The 15,941-nt window shown below is 41.8% G+C and overlaps 1 protein-coding gene across 7 annotated transcripts in view; it reads left to right on the top strand.

Annotated features, from left to right (window-relative positions):
* Positions 1-15,941, top strand: part of Rbms3 (RNA binding motif single stranded interacting protein 3) — a 1,336,321-nt gene that overhangs the window by 269,913 nt on the left and 1,050,467 nt on the right. The window lies entirely within an intron of this gene.

Below are 15,941 nucleotides of genomic sequence, written 5' to 3'. Positions count from 1 at the left end.
CCTAACTTTCTGCTATGATTTTTTTTCACAGTTTAGTTGGAAAATAGTGAGCTATCCTGGAGTAGGAGTGTGGGAAGCTGGAGTGGGGGGGTTATAATGACTTAGGGGATGTGTGTCAATCAGCTGGTTACTCTTCTACAAAGAAGTCATCATCAACAACGAACTCTCAAACCAACCCCGTTTGAATTTTCAGCTTCAAGATTACCCTGTGTGTTGGAATGAACTTGGAGCTTCAAGTATCATTGACATTAGGAGCTCCATGCCAGTTCCCCAGGGACTTAGGATCAAGTTTAGTTAGATTGACAGACTGTAGCTAATGGATGTCTTACTAAAGCAGCATGCATATTCTAAAGAATACTAGACCACAGCAAATAGATATTCAATAACCAGAGAAAGGAAGCACAGAGTGAAAGAAAGAGTGAAATAAATAGGTTCTTCTTTGGGGAGATAACATTGGGATATTGATTCAAACAAGTTTGTTATAGAAGGTTGTCCACCCAAACACAGCTGCCACCATCCTTATCAGAGCAGCTGTGACAATCAAAAAGGAACTTTTAAGATTGGATATGCTAACTGTTGTCCCCTCAGAGGAAAAGGAGGAGAGGGTCATTCAGTCTTCACTATGATTCTGGCTGCTTCTGCCTGAACCTTCCAGTTGGTTGCATGTGAATCTACCCAACAGCACATGGTCTCATGGGCTCCGGACTTGCTGGAGTATAAAGATTAGCTGGAGGGGGAACTCTTTTTATGCAGCTCCAGTAAAGTTGTAGCTAGGTTGAGAGTTGCTGGTGGTGCAACTTTTGGGGTTTTAACCACACTCCTGTAAGTAACCTTTTACCTATGTTCTGTAAACAAGCAAAATTTTACTGACCCCCCAAGTTGGACTTTGGTGGAAAATACTTTGGTCTGCTGGTGGTGCCATATTTGGGGTGAATAAACATTTCTTTACATCTCCCTGGGAAAAGATAATGCAACAGAATTGAATCACAGACAGCTCTTTGAAGCAGAAAAGCTCAATACCTTTTACCTGTTCAAACAAATAAGAAAAAATGGACTAGCATCCTCTAAGTTGACCATCCTGCTTTCCTGGTACATCAGTATCCGAAGGATACTGCATGTGGACCAAAGCTGACTGAAGACTGATTTTTCAGAGAAGTCATTAGCATGCCACCACACCCACTGGTTTAAGCATCATTGGACACATTTGAGGACTTGTGAAGGAGACTGAATGGTCCACAAAGAGATAAAATATTTTTGGTGTGGCAATCATAGAACAATTTTGCTGACCATTGGGTGAAAGCTTTTGAGAAATACAGCTTTGTCCCAAACTGACCAAGAAGCCATTTTTTTTCAACCAATTCTATGGTTGTCTCTAAGAGTTTGGGAAGCACAGAGCCAGCCCAAACTTTCCTCGTGCATCTGTATGTGTCTGATGAGAACTCAACTTGCTTCCTGTAGTGAAGCTGGTAAAGTAGACTTCTGTGTCTCTGAGACCTGAGGTGGGAGATTGAGCCCAGCAGTTAAAGCACATGAGTTCATTTCTCCAAAACATAGCATGATCAAGCTGAGTTACAGAGAGGGCTGCACAGCAAGAAAAAGCTTATCATTTATTCATTGAGCTTCCTGTTTGCTGTTTGAGACTTGTACCAAAAGAGAGTTGAAGGTCACCCTGTGCTCCTGCCTTCAGGGACATCCAGTTCTGTCTCCTTGAGTGAAGCACATTTTTTTTTAAAGTTATAATTTAAATTTAAAATGATTTTAATTTTTTAAAAGATATATTTATTTTTAAATTTATCTATCTATCTATCTATCTATCTATCTATTTATTTAGTGTGTGTGTGTGTGTGTGTGTGTGTGTGTGTGTGTGTGTGTGTGTAGGTGTGCAGGTGTATGCATAGATGGGTGCCCTGAGAGGCCAGAGGAGGGCATCAGATCCCCTGGAACTAGAATTATAAGTGATTGTGAGCTGGAAAGTGTGGGCCTGGGAACCAAACTCTAACCACCAGGAAGAGCAGCAAGCACTCTTAACTGCTAAGCTATTTTTCCAGCCACCACTGTTTTTTTTTTTTTTTTTTTTTTTTTTATAAACAAACAGGAATTAAAGGCAACATGTGTGAAGCTCCCATGTTCTATGTTCCTGAAGAATGATGTCTCAGGTATGAGTCACAAGGTCTTGTAGACTTACTTCAGACTGTGATTTGAGCCTCCCTGTGAGAATGGGTGTGCTGGTAGGGCACTCTAGATGTTCATCATAGCACATTACACCCTCTGAGGTGGCATTGTGTTCCCCGAAATATTGTGAACCCTAATAAACTTATCTGGGGTCAGAGACAGAACAGCCACAATATTAAACATAGAGGATAGGCAGTGGTAGCACACACCTTTAATCCTAGCATTCCAGAGGCAGAAATCCATGTGTTCAAGGATACAGGTAAGCATGGTTACTCATCACGCCTTTAATCCCAGAAAGTAAGCCTTTAATCCCAGGGAGAGAGGCAGAAAGCAGAAAGATATATAAGGCATGAGGACCAGAAATTAGAAGTATTTGGCTGGTTAAGCTTTTAGGTTTTGAGCAGCAGTTCAGCTGAGAGCCATTGGGATGAGGACACAGAAGCTTCCAGTCTGAGGAAACAAGACCAGCTGAGAAGTTGGCCAGGTGAGGTTAGCTGTGGCTTGTTCTGTCTCTTTGATCTTCTAGTATTCACCCCAATAACTGACCTCAGGTTTGATTTTATTAATAAGACTCTTTAAGATTCATGCTACAACTCTCCTTCCATGTTTAGCCAAATCTGTCCCCTCCCCATATTATTCTTTATTTCTTCTTTGAAATTCTCGTACATGTATACATTGTATTTTTGTCATATCCACTTCACCCACTGCTCCCTCCAAATCCTCTGTACCCTCCCAACACATTTCTGTCCCAACTTCATTTCTTCTTAAAAAATTATAGACATGTACACATTGAGTACACACACACACACACACACACACACACACACACACACACACACACCCTATTTGAGTCCAATTAGTGCCACCCATATGCAAATGGATAATGCAAATATTTTTATTCCTTTTTTTTCATTTATGACATTTACACACTTTTCTGATAAGAAAGATATGAGCAAATTGGCTAGGACTGACTGGAGAGAGAACCAGCATTCAAGTTCACTCCCATGGCTATGTTGGGAAAGTTTACTTTACACATGGGAGTCCCTTAGGGTGCATTGTGATGTAGCTTTAGCTAGAATACATGATTTAAGTGTGAGAGGGCTGCCCAAGTTGTCATTTATTACTTAGTGTAAGAAGGAAAGTACCAAAATTTCCATTGAATTCTATTTGTCAGTCATGATAATCTTGAGATAATGGTGTGGCTATTCAAAAATAGGCTGTTTGAGGTTGTCCTTGAGTACAACTCCTGCATTCTGGTGCTGTGAACACAATCTCTTGGTGAAGAATACTTTCATGCTCTCACTTGGGGGCCCTTCAATTAGGACTGTCAAATATCACAGCCATGGAATTGAACCTGACATAAATTGTATATATTCAGGGCCATTGCTATCTCACAGAAGCCCTTCTGGTTAGCTTTGTTCAGCCTTCGACATTGAATACAGTGCTGCCATCTACAGAGTTCATCCTCAAAAATCCACCTAGTTGAGTTACAAAAACAACAACAACAAGACTTTAAAAAAAAATTACAAAGAATGTCACCACATTATGCTTTAGGTAAGTTTATGATTATGAGCTGGGCCACATTTGTGGCTTTCCTTGGCTACCTGGGGTCTCACATAGCACATGGACAACAACTGGACAAGCCTGCATCATACTCTCAGTACAACATTTTGCTTCTGTTTAGTGGGAATTTGTCTTGATTCACACATCACCACCTTGCTGGATAAAGACCACTACATAACAACACAGTTTTAAAAATGTTTCGTTTTAGTTATTTCTTTTGTGTGGATGAGTAAGTGTGAGTGAGGCTTCTAAGTGCCGTGGTGCATGTGCACTGAGAGCAGAGAACCACTCTTCAGGGTCATTTGTCTCCTGATATCTTGTTTTTCTGGGGATGGACTCAGGTCTCAGGTTGTCAAACCCATGCACAGGTCCATGCCCAGCAAGCCTTCTTGCTAGCCCCAGTGTGTTATTTTCTTAATCTAGACACATGGTTCTCTCACTATGTGTATGCTACATCTACTTATGTCTTCAGCATCTGGGGTCTAGATACTTACCATTTCCAATAGATTAAAAGTGGGGCTAGAGAGATGGTGCAGTGGTTCAGAGCACTGACTGCTGCTGTGGGATGTTCTGTATGTTAAATGTATTGCTCTGATTGGTTAATAAATAAAATACTGATTGGCCAGTAGCCAGGCAGGAAGTATAGGCGGGACAAGCAGAGAGGAGAATGCTGGGAAGTAGAAGGCTGAGAAAGAGAGAGACACTGCCAGCCACCATGAGGAGAAGCAGATGTTAAGATACCGGTAAGCCATGAGCTACGTGGCAACTTATAGATGAATAAAAACAGGTTAATTTAAGATATAAGAACAGTTAGCAAGAAGCCTGCCATGGCCATACAGTTTATAAATAATATAAGTCTTTGTGTGTTTACTTGGTTGGGTCTGAACAGCTGCGGGACTGGCGGGTGAGAAAGATTTGTCCTGACTGTAGGCCAGGTAGGATTGGAGAAAACTCTAGCTACAGACTGCTCTTGCAGAGGACCTGGATTCAGTTCCCAGGACCCACATGTTTGCTCACTACCAGAGGATCCAACCCTCTTCTGACCTTGGCAAGCATGAGGCACGCATATGTTGTACATGCATATGTGCAGGAAAAGCACCTAGACACACGGTGGTGGGTTGAATTAAAGTGGACTCATAGGCTCATAGGGAGGGAGTGGCACTATGAGGAGGTGTGGCCTTGTTGGAGTAGGTGTGGCTTTGTTGGAGGAGGTCACTCAGAGTGGCTTTGATATCTCAGATGCTCAAGTTAGGTCCAGTGTGGTAGTCTTTCTTTTCTGCTGCCTATTAATCCTGATGTAGAACTCTCAAATCCTCCAGCACTATGTCTGCCTGACTCCACCATGCTTCCCACCATGATAATGGACTAAACCTCTGAAACTGTAAGCCAGCCCCAAGTTTTTCTAAGAGTTGCCATAGTCATGGTATCTCTTCACAGCAATAGAAACCCAAACTAAATCACACACAATACAATTAAAAAAATAAAATGCATAAATAAAAGGGTTGCTATATTTTGCCTGAGTCTATACTTTTTAATAGATTTAATCTCTTTGACAGTGTTCCCTAACATAATACTTTTATTAAAGAAACTTTACACTCTTTGTGATAGAGTTTGTGTTTGCTTCTGAAGGGGTTAAACTCTCCTAGTCTCACAACTGAATTTAGGTTTCAGTTATATGAGAAGGGCAAAACAGGTGTCTCTCCCAACCAAGGGCCATTTATCCACAATACCCTTGCAATCATGGAGGAAGAAGAGAAAAAACACAAGGTCTAAGTTAACCTCACAGTGTCTCAAGGACAAATCCTGAAGCCCCTTCTGGGTCATGGCTGGACTTGCCTAATCTTGTGCAAGCATGTCCAAAAATGATAAGACTAAACCTTGGCCAATTAAAATTATACTGGAATAACTGCTGATTGCTTAACCAATTGTATATGACTTGACCTACCTATCCATAAAATTCCCCTTAGCTGTACTTAAAAGGAGCCTACATGCTCCTCTTGAGTCATTGCCATTTTGTACAGGTGTTGACCCTGCATGCATGCTGGAATATTAATAAACACTCTCTGCTTTTACATACTATTTGAGTCTGGGGTCTCCTTCAGTGTTTCCTCCAACCCTAACACTTCCTTAACTGGATTCTCTGAAGATCAGAATCCAGACTCCTCATTCACTCATCTGCTGATTGGCCAGTAGCCAGATAGAAGTATAGGTGGGACAAGGAGAGAGGAGAATTCTGGGAAGTGGAAGGCTGAGGCAGAGAGATGCTGCCAGCTGCCATGATGAGAAGCAGATGTTAAGATACCAGTAAGCCACGAACTATGTGGCAATTTATAGATTAATAGAAATGGGTTAATTTAAGATAGAAGAACTACATAACAAGAAGCCTGCCACAGCCATACAGTTTGTAAGCAATATAAGTCTCTCTGTGTTTACTTGGTTGGGTCTGAAAGGCTGCGGGACTGGCGGGTGAGAGAGATTTGTCCTGACCATGGGCCAGGCAGGACTGGAGAAAACTTCAGCTATACTCATCTATCTCATATATAGTTATGGAGACTCCTCACTCATTCATTCATTCATTCATTCATTCATCTATTTTATATATAGTTATCAAACAAAATAGTTAATAAGAATGGTAAGAAAGATAAGGTGCTATCCTGATGCTTATAGTCTAGGTGTGGACAACACAAGACAGATGTGTGAAACAGACACAGTAAGGTAGCAGTGCTGGGTAAAGGTAATGAGTCACGAGGGGCGCTGCTATGTGGTTCTTTGGGGCAGAGTGTAGGAGGAGGTAAAGCTGCTTGGAAAACACCACCCCTGCTGCTACTGGCACCTGGCACAACTTAGCTCTGCAACAAAATACTTGTAAAATTAAAGTGAGACAAGACCAAAGAATGGGTGAATGAGAGGCTGGCAACACTGGACTTCAGCGACTGTGGAACTGTGATTCCCAGAGGAACGTGGAGTCAGTATTCTACCACATCTGCTTCGTGTCAGCCAGGCATAAAGGCCTGGGTTGCTCTCCCTAAGTGGGGCTCATTTATTGTTCGTTCTCACACTGGCAAAGCAATAAAACCAAAAAACAAAGCCTGTTCAACATGGTCACTAAATCAGTCTTTGCTGCTTAGTTAGTTCCATTTGTACGTTCTGGTGCTGAGGCAAGCTTAGATATAGTTAATGTCTGTCTTTAGTAAAGGAAAGAGGATGCCCCCAAGTCACTCCTCCAGCTTTAGGTTTCATAACTGCAGGAGGAAGAGGGCAGAGACTTTGGAAGTGGCTCAAAGGGGGCTGGAATTGGCTAGGAGTCTGAAAACCAGGACCATGGGGAAAGGTGAAATAAATGAGTTGACTTAACGGAGATAAAAATCACCAAAAGAGTGTTTAAGGAGACATGGAGAATACATGAGCTGCTGGGTATGTCCTTACCTGAGGTTCTATTGAAATGGAAAAGATTTCAGTTGACTTTGCGCAGTGTTTCTTTCTCACTGTTGGGAATCTCATGGCATTCTGATTCTTTCCACCAAGGGAATTGGATCCAGACTTCTCGGTTTCCATAACTGAGCTCAATCATTCCCTATTAAAAGGAAGGTAATTGGCTCGTGATTGTGTTTAGAAGGGATGGGGTTCTTATAGACACGGCTGTGTCTGGGGGACGTCAACAGCATAACAGCTCATTTTGGAGTTTTGTTTCTGGATATGTCAAGTGTAACAAGAGAATCATGCTGCTTTTTCACTAATGCTTTTCACAAATGATTCTTGGACTTCATTCCACCTCTTTTTTAAAATGACTGTGTGTGTGTGTGTGTGTGTGTGTGTGTGTGTGTGTGTGTGTGTGCATGTGTAAACATGTGTATATGTGAGCACACATGCAGGTGAGTGTACATGCAGGTACATGTAGATACCAGAGGTAACTTGAATGTTTTCCTCAGATGCGAACCTTATTTTTTGAGACAGAATCCTTCACTGAGATCCAGGGCTCACAAATTTGACTAGGACATTCAGCTGATCCCCAAGTATGCTATGGTCTCTGCCTCCTCCTCACTAAGATCACACACACACACAGCCCTGCACCCTGTTAATTTTAGGTGGGTCTGGGACATGGAACTCAGATCATCTTGTTTGCATGGCAAATGCATAGCCCACTGAGCCACCTCCCTGGCCCAGTTTTCCTCTTTTTGGTTTTCCTAGTGTAGAAATGTAACACTGACTCCTTTGTAGCCTCTCATTTGGGTGTCTGTGAACACAGCCACTACCATGTAAACAAAAATGTTCCATGTGCTGGAAGGCAGGCTGCTGTGTTTCTTTGACCTTTGATACCTTCATATCATATAGCACTTTCCTGAGATTGAAATATTTCATCCTGAAGGGAAGCTCTTAAGACTGAAGGTAAACAACTCAAAATATCTTCAGGAAGTCCCTGAAACTGGTCAGATTCATTAGATCCTGGCCTCCCCAAGACTACATAAACAACAAAGAAAGCTGAGAGTCATTCTTAGACAAGCCAAGCTGCAAAGAAGGCACTGGGGCCAGACCCACTGCCTGGAAGAAGCAGAAACGAGCCGAGCTGCCTCAAAGAGGTTTAGAGCAGGGGAGTCACTGGAAAGGACACTCTCCAACCTGTTGAGCTGCCTGCTGGCTGTGCAGTGTGCTCCAGGTTCCAATCTTTGTGAGGTGTCACCCATGCTGGGGTGGGCTTTGGTGATCAGCTGCCTTTGAGTCATTTCTGTGCCTGTAACCCTTTACCCATATTCCTATAAGTGACCCCAATAAACTTGGGTCACCATGGGTAGACTTGGGTGGTAGCTATGCTTTGGTCTGCCATGGGCTCACTGCGGGGAGTAGATGTGTGTGTTGCATCTCCCTAGGAAAAATCTTGTCATACAATACTTGAGCAGAAACATGTCATTTCTGTCTAGCTCATTCTTCTGTGGGGGCTTTTTTTGCATGATTTATTTTACTTCTTTGGGAATATATAAACATGTTTTTCCAGTTGAAATGAAAATTCCAAACTTATGCCTGGCCATCTAGACGTCAGTCTGTCTGAACAATGTGAATTGGTTCCTGGTTCCTGTTTGTCAATGCTTGTGCTACAATGTTAAATGCAGATGTCTAAATTGGCAGCTTCACACATAAATGATTGGTTTTTTGTTTTTCTTTCTTCAAATATGCTCAAGGCTCAGTAAAGCCATACCAGAAAAGAAATAGCATTTACTCAAAAACATACATGTTCCCAAGTTCTTTATCTTGTGGTGAGAGACAATTAGACTTGAAGGATCTGGCCAGGCATGGGACAGCTGCAGGCTGGAGTGCCATGGCTGACTGGCCATCTTCCAACAGCCTCTGAAGTCCTCCTCCACCTCTAAACCGCCATTGGAGTTGGTCCATTCCAGGTTGTATAACATAGTCCTCTTTTGTTTGAAAGATGCTGTGTTAGAGCAGAACTCTCTCACCAGATCCCAAAGTGCTTTTGTGAGGCTGGCTGCCTCCCTTCCACCATTGCCTAAAATGTAAGTGGCCTGGATTCCTACAAGACCCACAAGGCCTAGGGCAGGAGCAAGAAATGAAAATAGGGTGGACACTTTAGTCCTGCTCATTCTTTGACATCTGGCTTCTGCTGACTTTTGTAATCATTTAGTTCTTGGGTAAAACATGGGCATCTGCTCCCATTATCTGTTTCCATCATCCACCCCCATCATCATCTGCCCGTCATCTACTACTATCGTCAGCCCTTCCATCCACTCCCATCGCTTCATTCCTATAACCCACTCTCATCATCCAGCTTCCCTAGCTACCTTAGCAACCAATACTTTCTCTGAAGCCCTATTGCAGAACTCCCCATGCTAATTTCTTCATGTCTCAGCTAATGGTGTCATAGTGCTTAAGAATTTTGAAAGTGACTGGAACTCTCAGTATGCTGATGTTTTGGGGGTACTTGACCCAAGGAAAGATGCTTCTATAACCACTGTCCATCCAGGAAGCTCTTTCTACTTCATGCTCCTGGAAGGTGAATAGAGTGAAATCTACAAGTTTACTGGGGAAGTACTGTATTCCCGACAGGGGCATGCCTAGTCACATGATTAAGTAAGGCCCACACCCAGATTTGTCTCTATCTCCTAGGAGAACTTTATAGATTTATAGTCTCAGAGGTAGGGCTACTTCCGAAGGAAATTACAAAACTGCATGATTAAAGAGCTTTGATACAGGGTGGATGCAGACAAGGTGGAGGCAGCTAAAAGGGACAGTGGCCTTTCTTGGTAGTGAGGGAACAATGAAAACTTCTAGAATACATGATCACTCTATCAGGCTGTGGTTCAAGGTCCAATCTTTACCGATAGATTGGAAAGCAGGTGCTTTCTTTTCCAAGTAACTTCACACAACTTCTGGAAGCATTTTTCCAGAGTTGTTGGCTCCGGAGAGAACCATCATCAACTGCATGTTTGAGCCCTTGTCCTTAGGTTGGTAGATGTGCCTGGGTGGGGTGGGGTTATTTTGGAATTTTCACTTCTTTCTAAAACTTAGTAGAAATAAATTGATGAGCTCCTTAGAAAAGCAAGTCTCTGAACTCTGTTCTCAGAAAGAAACCCCTGATGCCTCTGGGCCAGCCACTAGCTGCTGTAAGAACACCCGAGTTTGAGAGAGAGAGAGAAGAGGCAGTCATTTGGCTGGTTGGTCCAGGAAGAAGATTGTGGTCCATGCTGAAATTTAAACCAAGCATTATGGCTAGATTCTGTTTGCTTGTTTTTCAAAACATCTCAAGGGAGCCCAATAAGATTTTGTGATTTGTGATATTTGACTGATTCTCCAATATAGTCACATACATTGGCACCTCAGAGAAGTTCTAAACACAGCCCAGTCCTTAACATTTGTGGTCAATATTGACCAGTTGTTTTCTCTTTAATATTTTCATTTTACATTCATCCTTAGTATGAGAAAGGACATGAATGTGTGAATCACAACCTAGTGCAATGACCATTTCAAATTAGCTGTACTAGAGGCTGGCATATACAAACTAAGATGGCATATACAAACTAAGATGGTTTAGTTTATAAAGTACATGTGAGTATGAAGACCCAAATTTGATCATAGCTTCTCACTAAAAGCTAGGCATGATGGCACATACCTGTAATCGAAGTGCCAGGAAGGCAGAGACAGGTGGATCCCTGGAGCTTGTTGGCCTGCCAGCATCTGAATCGGTGAGATTAGGGTTCAGTGACAGGTCCTGTCTTAAAAACAAAAGTGGAGCTTCATAAAGAGACACATGTCATCGGCCTCTGGTCTCCACATGCACACACAGGCACACACGTACAAACATGTACAACATACATACACACAAAATAAGAAACAGATACAGAAGTGAATTTGATTAATTATACTTGATGCCCAAGTCACATATCTTGGTCTCTTAGTAAAGTGTTAAGCATGGGCACAGAAGTATTATGGCACTTAAGAGTGACAATGCTTGTGTTTCATACTGAGTTGTACCATTCTAACCCACCGGTTCCCACCTCTGCCCTCTAACTTTGGTTATATTTTGCAGAGCAAGTATCTTGCTTCCTTTTTAAAAGGGGCTTGTGTAATGACTCAGGTTACAGGTTACAGCACTTGTTGCCAAGCCTGACTACTCAAGGCTGGTCCCTAGAGCCCAACTGTGAGAAGAGAACTGGTGCCTATAAGCTGTCTTCTGACCTACACACACAGACCCCGGTCATGTGTACTTAAGCACGCTTGTGCTCAAAAACACCACCCCCACCAGATGCATAAATAGAAATACTATTTTAAAAAAAATTAGCACTCTTATCCCACCTCTGCCACAAGTTTGTTTTTATTAAAAAGAAAGAAAACTTTTTCTCTAAGTCAAGGTCTCCCATGGGGAGTCAGGAGAGCCTGGTACATTCAGTTAAGGCAGGTCCAAGCCCCTCCCCACTGCACCAAGGCTGTGCAAGGTATCACACCTTAGGCATTAGGTTCCAAAAAGCCCACTCATGCACCAGGGATGGGTCCTGATCCCACTGCCTGGGGCCCCCTAACAGTTCAAGCTAAACAACTGTCTCACCTATCCAGAGAGCTTAGTCCAGTCCCCTGGGGGCACCTCATCTATTGGTCCACAGTTCATGGATTTCTGCTAATTTGGCTGGCTGTCTCTGTACATCTTCCCATCATGACCTAGATGTCCCTTGCTCACAGAATTCCTCCTCTCTCTCTCATTAGTTGGACTCCTGGAGCCAGGCTATGGATCTCTGCATCTGCTTCAGTTAGGAGGAGGTGGGAATGGGGGTTGAGTTGGGGGGGAAGGTATTGGTGAAATTATTAAGGCCTACTCCACGTAGTTAAAAGAAATATTTATTTAGTGGGTAACTTACAAATGAAGGGATAGGTAGATTGCGGGGGTCTGGGGAAGGTGTATCGCAGTCCAGCGGTGTTCTCTGGAACTCTGCTCAGTCAACCTCCACCGTCTAGGGTCCAAGAACAGAGAGAGCACTCGCCCATCCAAGTCTCGGGTCTCCAGACGCCTCCCCTGGCCCTGCCTCGTAGGCGTGACAGTTGCCAGAGTCTCAGTGGGGGTTGGAACTTCCAGATCCAAGCTGGAATGGCTACCCACTACATCTCCCCCTTTTTGTCTAAATAAAAAGGTTCTAAACTAGTACAAGACTATATACAAAGGAATGGTTATCAAATATTGTCCAGGAATAATGAGAGATAATGACCTAGATAAGATGGAACTACAACCAATGCAAGAAACACATACTAAAATCCAGAGAAGTATAGAGCATAGGTAAATGGCATGTTATAAAGATCATTCCAAAAGGTGTCCTATCCTAAAGAAACTGAATCTAATACTTAATATGTTCTATCTAAGATATTATATATACTAAGTTGTAACTATAACTGCTAGTCTTCAATCCCATCAAAGACCTGCTACGCCCAAATTCCCAAATATAACAAGCTGGCTTTAGAGGTGGAATTGACTCATGCCCCCTCTAAACCCAGACATATTGCTTTAAAAAAATGGTTAAGAGATTCTTGTGTCCCAAATCAAAAGAGCCCTCTGGTGTGGGACAGAGAAAAACCAATATTTTTATTTAAAACAGGTTGATTATAAATGTGATCTCTTTCTAAAAAAGAAAAGGGGATATGATATAGATATATAGGAGGATATAGAGATGATAAGATAAAAGGATAGATTAATGAACCTGCTTTTAAAGAACAACTTGTTTAAAATGTTTTACATTGGTATAGATTTTAGTTTATGTTTAAAATGTTTTACATTGGTATAAATTTTAGTTTATTGATACAAACTTGAAGTTAATTTTGTTATACTGTATATATATTTCTATTCTGTTTGAGGTATTATGTTTATGTAACTCATTAAAAATTGTAATCAATAATTAAAAAATAGATTAATAATTAGTCATCTATGATAATCATATTTTTAGCCATGTTAGTTAAGTCTTCTAGGTATACATAGATATATTTCAGATAGATAAGTAATCTCCAAACACTTCATAGACCTAGAGAATATAGCATTTAAATAACTTAAAATTCTGTTGACGTGAGACACAATTGCTCCTGGCTGCACCAATTTGATCCCGAGAGAATGTTGGGCTTCTAAGACATTTCCATTTGGAAGTTTGTCTTCTTGGCGCAAAATAGCCTACTGGGCAAAGAACTGTCCTTGCCTTGACGGCTGATAGTACGAATGCAATGCTGTCCTTTCTGGACAAGTGGGACACAAGGAAAGCGACCACTGTATTCTGCCAAGATAGGGTAAGATGGTCTTTCAGAATTCCTGCTTCTGAAAATGGTCTGTCAGATACTCTAGGCCTGTAGCCAATTTAAATGCACCAACAATGCTGAAAAACATTAGGTGACTGTCCAGGCTGCCAGCTGTCTTGGTCTACTCTTACAAGATCCCCAAAAGTTGCTTGCATCTATATACCATTTCTCAGGTACCATTATGTTCCTTCTCAGGTCTTTGATGTGGTTAAAGACTAGATAATTGTAATTTCCTCAGGTATGATAAAAGATAAGTTAGATATAAAACCTTAAACTCACAAATATAAGATAAATAGGACATCTTCTTTAATATTGTAACTGTAATTCTTACTCGATAATTGTTTTGTTATATGTAATTTTACCATGTTAAAGTTAAAACCTTCCTTTTTAAAAAAAGAAGAAAAGGGGAAATGCTGTGGATATCGCTCTATATAAAGAAAACACTGATGGCCAGTGACCAGACAGGAAGTATAGGTGGGACAAGGAGAGAGGAGAATTGGGGAAACAGGAAGAAGGAGGGAGAGACACTGCAACCACCGCCAGGACAAGCAGCATGTAAAGATGCTGGTAAGCCACCAGCCACTTGGCAAGATATATATTTATAGAAATGGGTTAATTTAAGATATAAGAACAGTTAACAAGAAGCCGGCCACGGCCATACAGTTTATAAATAATATAAGTGTCTGAGTGATTATTTTATACGTGGGTTGTGGGACTGCGGGGCTTGGTGGAACCTGGAGAGAAGCCCTCCAGCAACAGGAAGGTGGGGAGGGTAGGAAGAGGGAGAAGGGGGATCTGTGGTTGGTATGTAAAATGAATAGAAAATTTCTTAATAATAAAAATATATGCAAAACAGCAATATATGAAGTTGTAAAAAAAACTTTTACTGATAATAAAAGTATCATTTTTTTCTTGAAATTTCAAAAACTCATTTTTGGTTAAAAAAGATGAATTATAGTTTTACAAAATGATGCTGCAAAGATTAGACTGGTGTTGAACTCTAAAATGTGACCTAGAGACTTAAGTTTCTTATGAGGTCTAAGGAATCTGGCTGGAAAGAAGTGGACAGGTACCCCCTGACCCCCTGCATTTGTTCAGGGATAGATCTGCCAAAGTGCTCAGGAACAGTACAATTTGAAACATTAACATTTTCTAACTAATTAAGGTCAAAGAAGAAATTTCTCTGGTATTTTTAAAATGATATTATTTAATGAAATCTAATTTTTCTTTGGAATTTCTATGCAGCTACTCTAATCAGTAATCATCTATACACTTTGAAAGTGTAGGTTCATTAAATTGTATACACTAAGGGGTTGGATTAATTGACATCAGACCATCTAATTTACCCTTATTTCACAATTAGGAAAATGAGTATCAGGTAAGGTCAAGATTGCTGAATGGTACAGCTTGCTTCTTTTGAAATGCTTTCCATGGCTTCTTGTTTGTAAAGCCTGAGCTCTGCTTGAACTTGAAGCCACTACCTTGTTGGCTCCCCCTTCATCAAAGTAGAAAACCAAGACATTCCCATCCTTTGCTCCTGCAGAGTCCAATCCCTTTGACCTCACTGGGGCAGGAGACCCTGGAAGGCCTGAGAGCTGAACCCAGCCTTACCTCCTCCAATGGCAGATGTTAGAGAGAAGGCAAATTGAGCAGGCAGGATGTAGCGCTGAGCCAGATTGCTATCCTAACCATGGCACAGACTTAGGAAAGCTGTCAGAACCAGCAGAGGCCAACCTGGAATCACACAGGGATGCTGGTGGCAGATGGGAAGCTGCGATGGTGAATGCAGGAGTTGGCAGCATAGTCCTGGTCCACTGATCCTCTTCAAATGCATGGTTGGCTTTCAAATTGTCATGCCTCTGCCATCCTGTACTCTCTGCTGAAGTGTCTGCACGTTTCTGAGGAATTAAATTCTTATGATCTGACTCTTCATTTGAATGAGATGCAGAAAGAATCATTACCCTTTGCAAGTGACTAGGCAAAGTGAGATTATGGGCAATTACAGAAGAAGGATTTATGGGGGGGGGCAGCCTGAAGTTTTGTCCAGTTGTTCACAAAGCCAAGGGGTAGCAACTCTGTTCTTTCCTGGCCTTCAGTGGCTCAGCTTGACATAGCATTTCCTCATACAGAGGAAGAAGAATGAAGGGTATGTGCAAGCTCTTTCTTTTTTTTTCCCTTAATGCAGAAAACAAGTGGGTGCCTAGAATTCCTTCTCAGAGATCATTATGCTCCTGTCTTATTGGCCAGAAACATGCCATGTGACCAATCCTGGAGGGAAGGAATACTTGGAATGAAGGTAGTGTTTCTAGCCTCTGATTGAAAGAGGCAAACAGATACTGAGAATGGTTTGGCCTGAACTTAAAACCAGAGTCCCATAGAGATGATGGGGGGATGAGGTGGTCACCTCTTTCTTAAGAGGCAGGGTTTCTTTA

Source organism: Peromyscus leucopus, chromosome 7, assembly GCF_004664715.2.
Source record: "Peromyscus leucopus breed LL Stock chromosome 7, UCI_PerLeu_2.1, whole genome shotgun sequence".
Taxonomy (NCBI): domain Eukaryota; kingdom Metazoa; phylum Chordata; class Mammalia; order Rodentia; family Cricetidae; genus Peromyscus; species Peromyscus leucopus.
This window is presented reverse-complemented; position numbering and strand designations above follow the sequence as displayed.